Genomic DNA, 13,497 nt, shown 5'->3' on the forward strand with positions numbered 1-13,497 from the left:
CCACGTTCGCCACGGAAAGCCACAGAGACCAGCTAGCGGCTACTCTGGCATCCACTAGCCGACGCTAGTGGAATATCTGACAGACTACCCCCCAAAAGAACACACCAGCAACGCCGCGGCCCGCATGCGCAGAAGGGTTGACGGAGAGCGCTCTGACTGATGAACTGATGACTGAGGTACCCCCCAACCCAATGTCACAGTCCACTCATAGCTCTTTGGTGTGATAGTTATTTTAGACTTGTCTAGTCCAAAGATTTACCAAGATACGTTCAAAAGGTTGAGTCTGGTTTATTGAATGAAATCAAATACTTGCGCAAGGACTTCCTGACAAACGCAGCAAAGGTGGTTCAGTCAGAGAAGTGAGGTCAGTCACTTCTGGCTGTGGCTTATGTACAGTCCAAAACAAAGGTACAGTGTTTTCAGGATGTGATTGGCTACTGCATTGTACATGAATGTGAAATGGCAGGCGTGGCCAAGAGCACAGACATGTGACAACAAAGAAAACAAAAGTCTGAATGAGGACGAGGAAGACCAAGGTGGGGCCCCTCCGACCTAAACAAAGAGATGAGGAAGAGCTATGCAGAGTGTGCTCACAATTACAAAAGAGGGAGAGCTGAGGTGTTTTACATGACTGAAACTGGGGTTTTGCAGGGGACTTGGGGGGAGGTGATAAATTACAAAGACAAAGGCTTAAGGTGGGTTTAAGGTGTTTGGATGTAAATTCCTGGACAATCCCTCATTTGTGCCTGAACAGGCACACAAAAATAAAATCCAAACACAGTGTAAACAGTCAGCTATGCTATACATGTGGAAAGGAAATAATCTCTCCACTAGGTGGAAACTTTAATTATTTCCTCTCAACGTGCAAAATCACACACCAAAACCCCTTGCTTCAGAAATTTGACAGGAAACAAGATAAAAAAATTGACATGATTATATACTATTTATAGTCTAAGAGTGGACAACCATTCACCAAAAAACAAACTTGATTTAACAAGGCAAAAAAAAGATAAAATGGTTACCAGTGTAAGAGGGGCAAAAAACCTCTTGGTCAATTTAGAGGAAAAACCCAAACTTATTTATCAACTCATGTTTCAATCATTGCAACTCTTGTAAACAAATATGATATTTTTCAGATTATTTCAAAGTTCATTCACTCTTGTGAGGAGGTGACCGGCAAGGTCAGTCTCCGATTGCTCATCAGAGGAGGGGAGAGTGTGGCGGTGACTGTCAAGGTCACTCTTGTTCACAGTGTATCCCAACAGTCATTTAGGTGGCACTTCTCTTTTGGGCAATAGAATGTCATTGGGGAATGCAAGGCGTCTTCTCTTCTAGATCGCAACTTCGATGTCACGTTGCTTGAAATCAGTTATGTTCAATGTTAGTGTGTGCAGGTGTGTGTGCGTGTGTGGTGCATCTTGTGAGGAGGTGACCAGCAAGGTCATTTTTCCTCCGATTCCTCGTCAGAGGAGAGAACAGTGTGATGGCCCATGGTTTTGGCCTTTGAGCCCTCTGGTTCAGCTGCATCCTCCTGGTGTTGGCGATCTCCTGGTGGACCGTCGTCTGCTGCTTTGACCCGTCGGCAATGGCTTGCGTGGATCCACGAAGTCCTCTCAGCTACTTTGACCGCTGTCTGCGTGGGGACGGCCCCAGGTCACGGATCAGGACCCAACTCCCAGGAGAGATGTGATGCAGGAACCCCTCCTTAGCCTCAGGAAATGGCGGTCCTCACTCTGTTGGAGACATCTGTTAACATCCTCCGCCACCCCTGTTTTTGAAACATGATCTGGCCCGTGGGCTAGTTTGAAAGCATAATGAAAACATGAACGAGGTAGTACAGGTTTGTCATTAGGCCCTTGATACAGGTTAGTTTGGTGGTGGAAATGTGCACTTAGTCCTTCATTTCTTTTTCTCCGCAGGTGGAGCAGATGCTTGTAGGTCAGAAATGTAGGCTCTTGAACTGAACCCGGTCCATCTCTGTACTGCTCCACGTAGGACCGGCCCGGGTCGTGCTGCTGGAGGGCTCACCTCGGCGCTCCCGCCTCCAGCACAGGCTGATGAAGTGCTCCGTCTGTGGATCCACAGATGAGAGAGACAAACAGAGACAAAACAGAGCAAAAGAGAGTCCTCTGGTCTGGTCTCCCTGTTCCCTTCTTTGGTCAGGAACGGTTATTCAACAGTCTGTAGGAGATACTCAGAAACATGGTTAAGCGCAAGCTCCTGCTTTGGGGAAAAAATGTTGTTATTTTGTCAGGAAAACTTAAACAGGGTGACTGTTCAAGTGTCATTTAGAGCCAGTCTGCAGTAGCCTACAGTGACATCAAGGGCAGTGTTAGAATGACTTTAACACGCCCAGTCCCCAGTCATGATCAAGGCAATTGGATTTGGCTCTTAGCATTTCTCTTGTGATTTTATGAAAATAAAATACGCTATTCTTGTCTCAACAAAACAACACCCCCTAAGGGTGAAAGCAAAAATTTCCTGAAGTCAGGATAAAAATAGAGATGGGGCAAAGAAAATGACACTAAAATGAACTGGCTTCATTTACAATTAACTAATCAAAGAACTCCATCAAAGCTTCATTTGTATAGCTAAAATTTGTATATCTAAAACCTCCCTCTTCTGCATTTGAGGACAGAGTATTTGGGCACTGCTTCGGACAAAATGGTCTCTTCTCCGTTTCATACTTATCTGTCGCTCACAGTGAGTAGGTGACATGGCGTTGGCGTTGCATCTCACGAACCCCAGATCGCTTATCTGTAGGGAAAACAGGCCAGTAACCTCCATCTCCACCTCCGGTCTGTGCCCGTCTCCTGGTTCGGCATTCACCCATCACTCCCGGAACGACAGTTGTCTGTAAAAACCCACTCAGAAAAAAACTCAGGCCCGATGAATGTGCCTCAAACTATAAACATGAGATATTTAACATAAACATTAAAAATATATAATTGGGTTAGGAGATGCTGTATTCAGGTTAAGAAACTGGCAAACATTATCTATCCCCCCCCACTATCATGTACAAACCTTACGTCCTCAGCTACATCTGTCTCGTCCTGTTTATTTACCTTAAAAAAATGAGTCTATATTGGCTAGTTAAAATCTACCTTGTGGGTTGTTCAAGGGAACTTCCAGCAGGTGGCGCCGAACCCCAGGTTGCAGGATTCTTTCTCTCATTTCGCTTGCGGTAACTGTGACAGTCTCTGATCCAGTGACCAGTTTTCTTACAATGAAAACACGCGTCAGTTTTGTCTTCGTTTTCGTTTCCCTCCCTCGGTCTCCTCCTGTAGTCCATTCTGTTCCTATGCCTGCTATTCTTGTTCATGTGACGACCCTGTGGTCGTTGTTGGTTGGGAGCAGACGGAAAAACAGAGTTGGGAGGCGGGGCAGCAGCTGCGGGTGAACCAGTCATAGTTTGGGAAAAATGTGTGAGCTCTGAGTGCCGAGTCGGCGTGATAGAGTTAAAAACGGAATGACTAGGAGGGGGGAGGGACTCTGAATATTCATCTCTCTGATTAACTTCGTCAGCTACGCTTCTTTCTGACTTGAAAAAACACTCGTGTGCGAGTATTTCCCACTTCCTGAATGCATTCCAATCTATCGCATTTCCAGGCTTCCTTCCTAACCTAGTCATTTCAAACGCCTGTAACTGAGCCCTAACAGTTGCTAACTCACTAATATTGAGTGTACCGGACAGGGGGAAATCAGAATGCTTCGCCCAGATCAAATACTGTACACAAGCATCATCCCAAAGCCTTTGCGCAACAATCTTAGCTGGCCCAGACAATTTGAGAATATCAAGTGGCGAGCTAGTAACGCTAGTAACAGCACCCATTTTGCACCAAAAATCGCTTACGGAAAAACAAACCAAAAAAAAACACTCTCCTACACTCCTTCGTAACACGGAGATGAACGTCTCTCAGACTACTCACTATAGCAGTTACGATTTACGGCCCTTAAAAACCAGTGTCGGCAAAAAATAAACAGTACTGTTACCTGAAAAAAAATGTATATATACAGCGCTTAAACAAACACATACAAGACAGAGCTGAAGTTCAAACAGTAAACATAGCAGACTAACAATCCCGTGCACATACAATAAAGAAAGACAGCAAAACTCGCACGGGGACGCAAACACAAAGACCGACCAAAAGACGACCAAAAATGACGTACATACGACTTAACGCAGAACAAAGAAACAAAGGCCCACGTTTATAACAAAACACTCTCGGCTGCACTAGCAATTTGGTCCAGGCTAAACCATGATGTCTAGATCCTACCAAATATGTACAGCCCCTCTGGTCAAATCTCTACCAGAAACGCGGATTTGCAAAACTCTCAATCACGCCTGTAGCTATATCTCCGTTGAGCAAAAACTCTTTCAACGTGCTCGCGGTTAAAACTCTCCGCGACCGGCCAAAAGGAAAACCTGTTCTGTGCCGAACTCTCACTTGAACAGCTGATACCCTCGTAACGAAACAAGGACGAAGCCAAAAGACAATACGATATAAAATCTATTGCTGTTCACATCTCCTTAGATAGTTACTTACTAAATACCCACGCTGGGGTTTTCCGTTTTCAAACAATCCAGACCAACAAGCTGAACCAAATCAAGGCAAATACAACTCAACCCATAAGAGGGTTCGTTTAAACGTACCTGTGAGCTTTCAAGAATCCAGTGGCAGAACTGAGGAAATAATCTCGGCTAGCGCTCTGGCGCAAGAGAGAAAATTGATTTTCCAAGCCCATATGGACCGACACGTCTGCCGATCAGTCCTCTCCACTGGAATCCCGAAGCAAACGCAGGCAGTGATCCCATCCCCGTCGCCAAACTGTGATAGTTATTTTAGACTTGTCTAGTCCAAAGATTTACCAAGATACGTTCAAAAGGTTGAGTCTGGTTTATTGAATGAAATCAAATACTTGCGCAAGGACTTCCTGACAAACGCAGCAAAGGTGGTTCAGTCAGAGAAGTGAGGTCAGTCACTTCTGGCTGTGGCTTATGTACAGTCCAAAACAAAGGTACAGTGTTTTCAGGATGTGATTGGCTACTGCATTGTACATGAATGTGAAATGGCAGGCGTGGCCAAGAGCACAGACATGTGACAACAAAGAAAACAAAAGTCTGAATGAGGACGAGGAAGACCAAGGTGGGGCCCCTCCGACCTAAACAAAGAGATGAGGAAGAGCTATGCAGAGTGTGCTCACAATTACAAAAGAGGGAGAGCTGAGGTGTTTTACATGACTGAAACTGGGGTTTTGCAGGGGACTTGGGGGGAGGTGATAAATTACAAAGACAAAGGCTTAAGGTGGGTTTAAGGTGTTTGGATGTAAATTCCTGGACATTGGGCATCCAGAATGTCCTGGACTCCGGGCCGTAGGTAGCGTTCATAAGCAGACGAAGACCATCGGCCCATGGACAACAGGGTAGACACCGGGCGATGGCGGCGGCGGTGGTTGCCGCTCCTATGCGGAGGGAGTGTGCAGTGAAGACCATCGGCCCATGGACTTCGGGGTAGACACCGGGGCGATGCGGCGGCGGTGGTTGCCGCTCCTATGCGGAGGGAGTGCACAGTGTACCGGTCCGGTGGGAGCCCACACGCCAGGCAGAGGGTGCGGAGTCCGGCGGCGAACCAGGCTCAGGTCAGGGGCTTTGCCTCTCTCGTCATGAAGAGGGGCTCCCCCTCACTGGCCTGGGGCCAGCTCGTCAGGTAGGAACTCATTGAGGACAGAGGACAAAACAAGGTGTTAGTGCCTGATAAGGAAACGTTCACGCCGGCACCGGCTCAGTCCGCCTTTGAATGCTGCAGGTGCAGGACGAATAGAGCGCGTGCAACGTGACATCTGCCCGAGTGAGGTCGTGCGCGGGGTTGAATGACAATGTGCGTGTAGAATATTCACCGACCTTAAGGAACCCATAGAAAGCTGTGAGAATGACTGTTTCTAACATTAAATCCGAGTGACCACCAAAACACCCCTGCCTCAACCGTGCGATTAACCGATGAACGAGCGAAGGAGTGAAGGGAAGACGTATAACCATGCCTTGGGGATGCTCTTCGTGATGCCACTAAGGAGGAGCTGGACGGATCGGTTCCCCAGCAGAGAAACGGTGGAGGGGTCCAGGCATTGCATGTGGAATGAACACCTGCAACAATACTCTTAACCGACTGAGGCCGCAGCCGCCTAGACACGACACAATGAACTATGAATGCAGATAGTATTGAATATTCACAGGCATGACGTTTACTGTACATTGAATATGGAGCAGGACGTAGTGGACGCCGGGCCCCAGGTAGCGTTCGTATGCCGATGAAGGGGTCCAGCAGCGCATGCGAATTTGTACGCCTGCTACGACACGTTCGTCCAGTCGACAAACCGATATGTCATGCACGCAGCATTATAATCAGGTGATTAGTCTTTGAAATAAAGCAGAGGGCTAAATGCGAAGAGCAATGCAGGATACCAACGCAGCGTAAAATGACACATCCGACATTGAAGCGTGACCAGCGCAGCATACATCCCTTTTACATTTAGAAATAAAAGCCCGTAAACCCTGCCCCCAAACACCGCGGAGGTGCAGGTGACGAACGGAAATGGTGGAAGGAATAAGCACCGCGTTAAACCAAAACAGCCAGGATAGTCGCGCACACGCAGCAGATTGCAGAGCATAATGGCTTGTATCAATTGAAGACAATGCACAATTTACGGTACGTCGCCCTAAGGAACCATGCAGTAGCCCGATGTCCTCAGGAAAGTGCACTGAGCCGCCTCAGGGCATGAAATGCGCTATCAACAAGCTTAGATTGATTGATGGGGACACAGCTAGCATTAGCCACACCGAACGGCTAACGCTAGCTGTGTGGCGGCACTCGCAATATGGGTGCTAGCGAGTAGAGAGCAGTTAAGCTGGAACCCTCGGGCTGCAACAATGAACGCGAGAATCATGAGCTAGTATTAGCAATCTAACATGATGAATCATGAGCTAGTATTAGCAATCTAACATAATGAATCATGAGCTAGTATTAGCAATCTAACATAATGAATCATGAGCTAGTATTAGCAATCTAACATAATGAATCATGAGCTAGTATTAGCAATCTAACATAATGAATCATGAGCTAGTATTAGCAATCTAACATAATGAATCATGAGCTAGCATTAGCAATCTAACATGATGAATCATGAGCTAGTATTAGCAAACTAACATAATGACGCCCCGACGTGCAACACGGGAACCTTGACGAACGCCAGCTAGTGAGCAACGAGCAGTATAGCCTGTCATGCAGCCAGCGAATCCACGAACGAGCCGCGAGGGGAGGACTTAGATTAACCAAATACATAGAGAATCCACATAGCACGTCCACGCACGAAACCGCAAACATTTCAATGGTGAACGCACCCGGCGCACATCGACAGTGAGGAATGCGGCAGACGAGCACGGACAACCTCCGACATAGCGGCTCATGAATGAAACCCAGTGACCGGCGCGTAGCAATGCCTAAACGGACTCCAACGCAAGCTATGCGAGCAACCATACGCAAGTATGGCACGACGGTGCTACAGGGAGACGGGCACCTCGGCCTCGGAAGCCGGCGCTCCACGACGCCACTAAACGGACACCCAACCCATGGACCGGAGAGACGACGCGGGCAGAGAGGAACGCAAGAGCAGAGACGCGGAAGCAGCGAGGACACCGCGGGCAGCAGATAGCAAACGCACCAAATCACAATATGAGCACGGAACGCGAGCAAGACGCGGAGCAGCGAGCGCGCAGAGCAATAGCAGAAATAGCAGGAATGGCAGCGGACGCCAGAGCAGAGAACGCGGAAGCAGCGAGCATGCAATGCACAACAGCAGTAATGGCAAGCGCGAACAATGACATGTTTTGACAGCTTAAATACATGCGCTCTAGTGAGCTGACCAATGTTATGGCAGCTACAGTCAGCTGGTGCTGGCGTCATGCGTGACTGATTAACCTCAGCTGACCACCCCGGGCGTGACGTACGTGTCCTCGCCTGAATTTGCGTCGGAGACTTCATGATTGCAGCCTGTCCTACATTCTCTAAACTCAAACAGCATAGCATCACACCACACCAAAAGAGAGCCTTTGTGCACAACCTTACAATTTGTGTGGCAAGCGTTGTTGGCAGCTCGCGGGGAGACTTGAAGAGGCATGTGACCGATGGTTGTTGGATCTGGTGCAGGGTGTCGCACGCCGGGGCTCTTCTGTCGATGCAGCTTTGAAGGTAGGCTGTTTGGCGAACGTTGGGAGTCGCAGAGACTCAGAGTTTGGACCAGCGCTCTTTGGAGTACAGCCAACTGAAATGGTTCGGGATTAAGTTGCAAAAGTCTCACTGTTCACCTCTCGCTCTTGCCGAGAGGGTGGATCCTAGAACAGCTATGGATAAACAATTTCAACAGGTACTCAATGCGTCGACTCGCTGCTACCTAGCAGGCTGTTTCCTTGAGCAATTCCACGGAGACAAAGCTACTTGTTTCAATGGCACAACGGGATTCGTAATGTTACAGTCTGAACACAAAAGGACACGAGAACACAAGAGGAAGAAACATGTTACTCTAGGGACTATATACCTGGTTAGGAAAGGGATGGGACCTGGGAAAGGTTGATTGGTTAATTCCAGCCAGGGCATTATTTACTCTGCTCTCACTTATCAGACTCTCACTCCAATCATTTTAATCCCTGAGCATTCGATCTCATTTACAACACATTGCAAAGACATCATGAAGGATGGCATATTCATATTCAGTACGTTAGCTGTAGTAAATAAAGTCCAAACATGACAACTTTAATCACACCAACATGTTGTATTCACAGTTTTAATACTTCTCTGAGCCCATTCGATCCCCGGATCCTGTTATTCACACTGGTATGTTTCACAGTATGAAATAAACAATTGCACTCGGGGAATAACTCAGTTTCATGATTGAATTAGCAGTTTAACATCCATTTGACCTTAGTACAGGGGTGCTCTGGAATGTTCAGAGAGAGTGAGGAAGAACAGTGCTATCGTAAAACAGTCACACTCCAGTTCCTTCACCTGGGAATGGACTGATAAACAGCCCTCAATCTCTTGATGTTATCAAAAGGACCCCTTTTGGTTATTCCTCTCACCAGCCGTGACAAGGGTCTTCCTGTCTCAGATTACTTGTCTGTTGGCGGACACCCTGGAATAAATGTGGTTGGTGCCGTTCAGAGGGGGGGGGGATCATGGAATGTCTATCGGTGCCACAGTCCTCCACCCTGCTGGGGCATAGGGCCCCTCCGCTACACCTTCATTCATTTTATTATGCAAAAGCCACCAGAGCCATGAAATGCATTCATGGGTGGAGGTCGGTGCTCTCTTGGAGCCATTTCTAGTTGTTGTTGCTGCCATTATTTAACAAATATGCCTGTCAATAAACGTTTTCTGATCGGATTCTTAGGAAGGTGCTGTGGCTGTTTGGAAGGGTGATGAGGAGGGCTTAAGTAAAGGGCAAGGAACATCAGGGGGGATAGGTCTGGGGTGACTTAGGGGGAAAAGATTAACAAGCCCAAAGGGTGCTTTTTCTACTCTCTCTAATTCAGTATGACGAGTAAAAAGTCTTCCTATTTCACATAGATAACGAGTAAGAAATCTCAGTTGCCATAATGTCACAAATGTTAAATCTCTGTTATGTTATGGTACACAACACAAAATCCCAACAATCAATTAAAATGGCTCGTGATGAAAAAATCATGAAAATAAAACAATTTTGCCAATCCAAAAGCTATTCATTTCACTATGATTTTTTTTTGGTTTGTTTGTTTTTTTGGTTTTATAACAAGCATTTTGCTCAGTTACGGAGTTGATGCCCCCTGCTAACTAACACACAGAGGAATGGGTCACTGATCAGTCTCAGGTTAGCCAAAGACGTTGCCACTTCCATAGACAAAGCATATCCTGAATTGAAGCCAAACATTAAATGAAGGCAAATGGAAACATAGCCAGGGACATAGAGTACCAAAAGAGTAAATGTTGAAACTGAGAGAACCATGAAACAATGTTCTTTAACTCGGTCAGATGGAGGTCGTCTGGATCTACACATAAGGATCCATGTTGTCGCTATAGCACTCATAGCCAGAAGGTCTGATATTGTTATTATAATGATACCAACCCAAAACAATTCCACCATGGGTAAAGCTGCATCAACAAGCCAGACAATCAGAGAGAATGGTAAGGAGAACCATTTGGAACGGAGAAGAGAAGAGCTCTGTGGACGAGTCAGGGACATGATCTCCTCTAGCGCCACCATCTGGTGGAACAACTGACCACAAACTTTTGGCACCAACCAGATTTTGAGTATTGTATTGAAACTATGCATGCCTCTCTCCCACATCTGCCATATGTACACAAACAAGACAAGACTCATGACCAGCTGGAAAATGTCACAGAGGAGGAGGGAGATGAGGAAGATGCTGGTGATGGAGCTTCTTCCATTCTTCCTCTTCCTCAGCAGACATCTGATGGCCCAGATCAGAGCAGCTAGACCTGCAGTCATCCCAGCATTGAGGAATATGGAGGTTCTGATGACCACAAACGCCCTCACATCTTCCCTTGTGACACTTCTTGACAGAATACCAAACTCGTATTCATCCATTGTCACTTCTTGACTGAGTAACAAACAAGGAAACAAACAAATTTGACATTTAATTGAGTCAGTTCGGCAGATAGATCTACAAAACTCAGCATTCATCTTCAAAACATGTTTGTTTCATTCATTACATTCAAGTCAACAAGTGAATTGATTTTAATACATTCTGAAACAGATGATATAGGTTTATATAATGTATAAGATGTTATTTCTTGTTAGAGCTCCACTTTTTACACCAGACCGCAGCCACAGAATATTTTCTCCGAGGCACAGTGGTTTTCTTGATAACCCACATGACCTACATTATAGTTACTCTCACCCTCTGTAGTTATTTAAAAACATACACAAAATAACCTGTGCAACATTTGTCTTGGGAAACATATTTTGATGAGATGTAGTTGTACAAAGATACATAATCTATTAATAGTCCTTAGTAATATGTAATTCCTACATGTTGGTCCTTTCAGCATGTCAACATGCAGACTTGTTACTTGTTAAAATATCCAGTTAAGTAATTTTGCTTTAAACGCCTCTTTCTTCCCGTACCGATGATGAAATTATGGACAAAATAAAAAATCATCTCAAAAACCAAAACGGTGGTAGAGCAATTATCAGACTTTCTCAAAAGTGCTAGTTTTGTCAACGTTTTGATCTGAACCATTGTATATGATCATAAGTAACCTTAAAACAGGGCTAAACATGCATTTTCCCTTTACTACTCCTTTAAACGTCTCTTTCTACCTGTACCGATGATGAAATGATGGACAAAATAAAAAATGATCTCAAAATGTTATATATTTAGCGCAGCCTCATGTTATTTCCTGGTGTGAAGAGCTATTGTACCAGGGTCAGATGGAGCAACACAGATAAGAGGCAGATACTGTATGAACTACTGTGGTGATGGTGACACATAAATTGTGTATCACCTTGTCTCATATTCTGATATGAGACAGCATTCATTTATATCATCATACTGTAAGTCCTACAATATTTTAAAAACCAACTACATTTAAAGATATGCATCCTCTTTTAAAATTCACTCCTCTCTCTCACTCCCTCCATCTCCCTAAATATGCGTAGTCCTCAGTTTTTATGTAATTCCTTTTGGGCATTTCAGCTCACATTCTGCTTTCCACTGAAAGTTTTTTTGTTTAAAAAAAAAAAAAAGTTCCTACTCGTACACGGATGATGCAATGATGGCTTATAAACACACGTCTAATAACCTAGCAGATATAACCATGACAAAATTGATGTATATTTTTCACAACCTTACCTGGATGTACTTCCTGCTGTGAAGAGCTACAGCACCAGGGTGAGATGTCGCAAGTCTGCTTTAGACTGATGTAAACGGGCAGATATACTCTAGTGAGGTGGGGGGAGGGGGGGTGGGAGACGGGGGTTAGTGCTGATGGAACTTGATCTAGCGCCACCAACCTGTCAAAGTTGGAAGTACATTCATTCTGAACCATATGCCTGATTTTCAAAACTGCGGTAGGGATTCAAATGCGGATATGGCGTGTTTCCCTTATTGCCTTTGATGCACTGGTTGCATTTCCTGCTTGGCCCCCACATTGCTGCTTGCAGCTATATTTAAGTATTATTGAACATTGCATTTGTTTTGTTGATTTGTGTCTGTGTAAACTCGTCATCACTGTAAATAAGGAACCTCAGTGATTCACGTGTATAAACAAATGTTTGAAATGAAATGAAGAAGCCTGGGAGAAGAGGGGTGAGGCAGAAAGCATGCTGTTTCTTGTGGATTTTGTCTTGAGATCTTTCTTTTGTAACTGTAGCTATTTTCTGCAACTTGCTTCCCTTGTCTCTGTGTGCCACTGCCATTTGTGGTCTTCCGTGTCCCCTGGGTTTCCACAATACAAAGAAACTATGAGGAAGCGTGCATGAGGTAGAAGATGAGGAAGATGACGACGAGGAGAGAATGACAAATACATGAGGGTTTGCTCATGTTTTTGCCCAGACCATAATTTAAACATAATTAACAAATAATTAATTTTCTGTAAAAAATCCTGTCACAGCACAATGCCTGAGTATGCATTAGCATTTTTATGCATATGATATGATGGTTTCCCACTGACAAGCAATCAAGGGTTGCATGTAAATGCCACAGAAAATGGAGGTTTCCACAAAATGTTTGGTAAAGGCACCACAAGAGGTAAAAAAATAAATAAACGAAAGACTAAACAATAAAACTAAGGTACACACTGAACAGCTGGAGAACAAAAGACAAAGCCTACAAACTTACAAGATGGCACAGGACACCAGGGACAACACACAGCTACTCTACAGAGAATAATGAACAGACAAAGAACAAGAGAGGAGCTACATGTAGGCTATATATACACATATACTAACGAGACAAGTGGAAACCAATTAAACAATCAGTGGCACAGGGGTCCTCTCAATCAGAGTCACTTTAGACAGTTGTAGTCAGAGTCACTTTAGACAGTTGTAGTCAGAGTCACTTTAGACAGTTGTAGTCCTAGGGTTCGTTATTGTTGCCAACAACAACATCTCTGATTGGTTGATTGGTTGAGACATTGCTCAATCGGATTGTGGGTAGTGTATTTTTTTCCTGTATGAACAGTAGTTTGAGGGGACAAAGTACCAGTAAAACATTGTGATGCGATGTGGGCTCAATTTTTGATATTTTAAACATCTGTGAAGATCTTTTGTGAAGGACAGTCTGAATATGTAGTGTAGCAATTGTGTTGTCAATTGACAAAATAATGTGGGAGGAGTAGGGTTTGATAGGTTTTACAGTTTTTGAGAAAAACAGGGTGATGGACATAATTCCTGCCAGCTCAAAGCATATGGAAGTTCATGCTCACTTGGGCCTACAGTAGATGTTGG

The sequence above is a fragment of the Borostomias antarcticus genome (genome assembly GCF_949987555.1).
Source record: "Borostomias antarcticus genome assembly, chromosome: 16".
Classification (NCBI taxonomy): Eukaryota; Metazoa; Chordata; class Actinopteri; order Stomiiformes; family Stomiidae; genus Borostomias; species Borostomias antarcticus.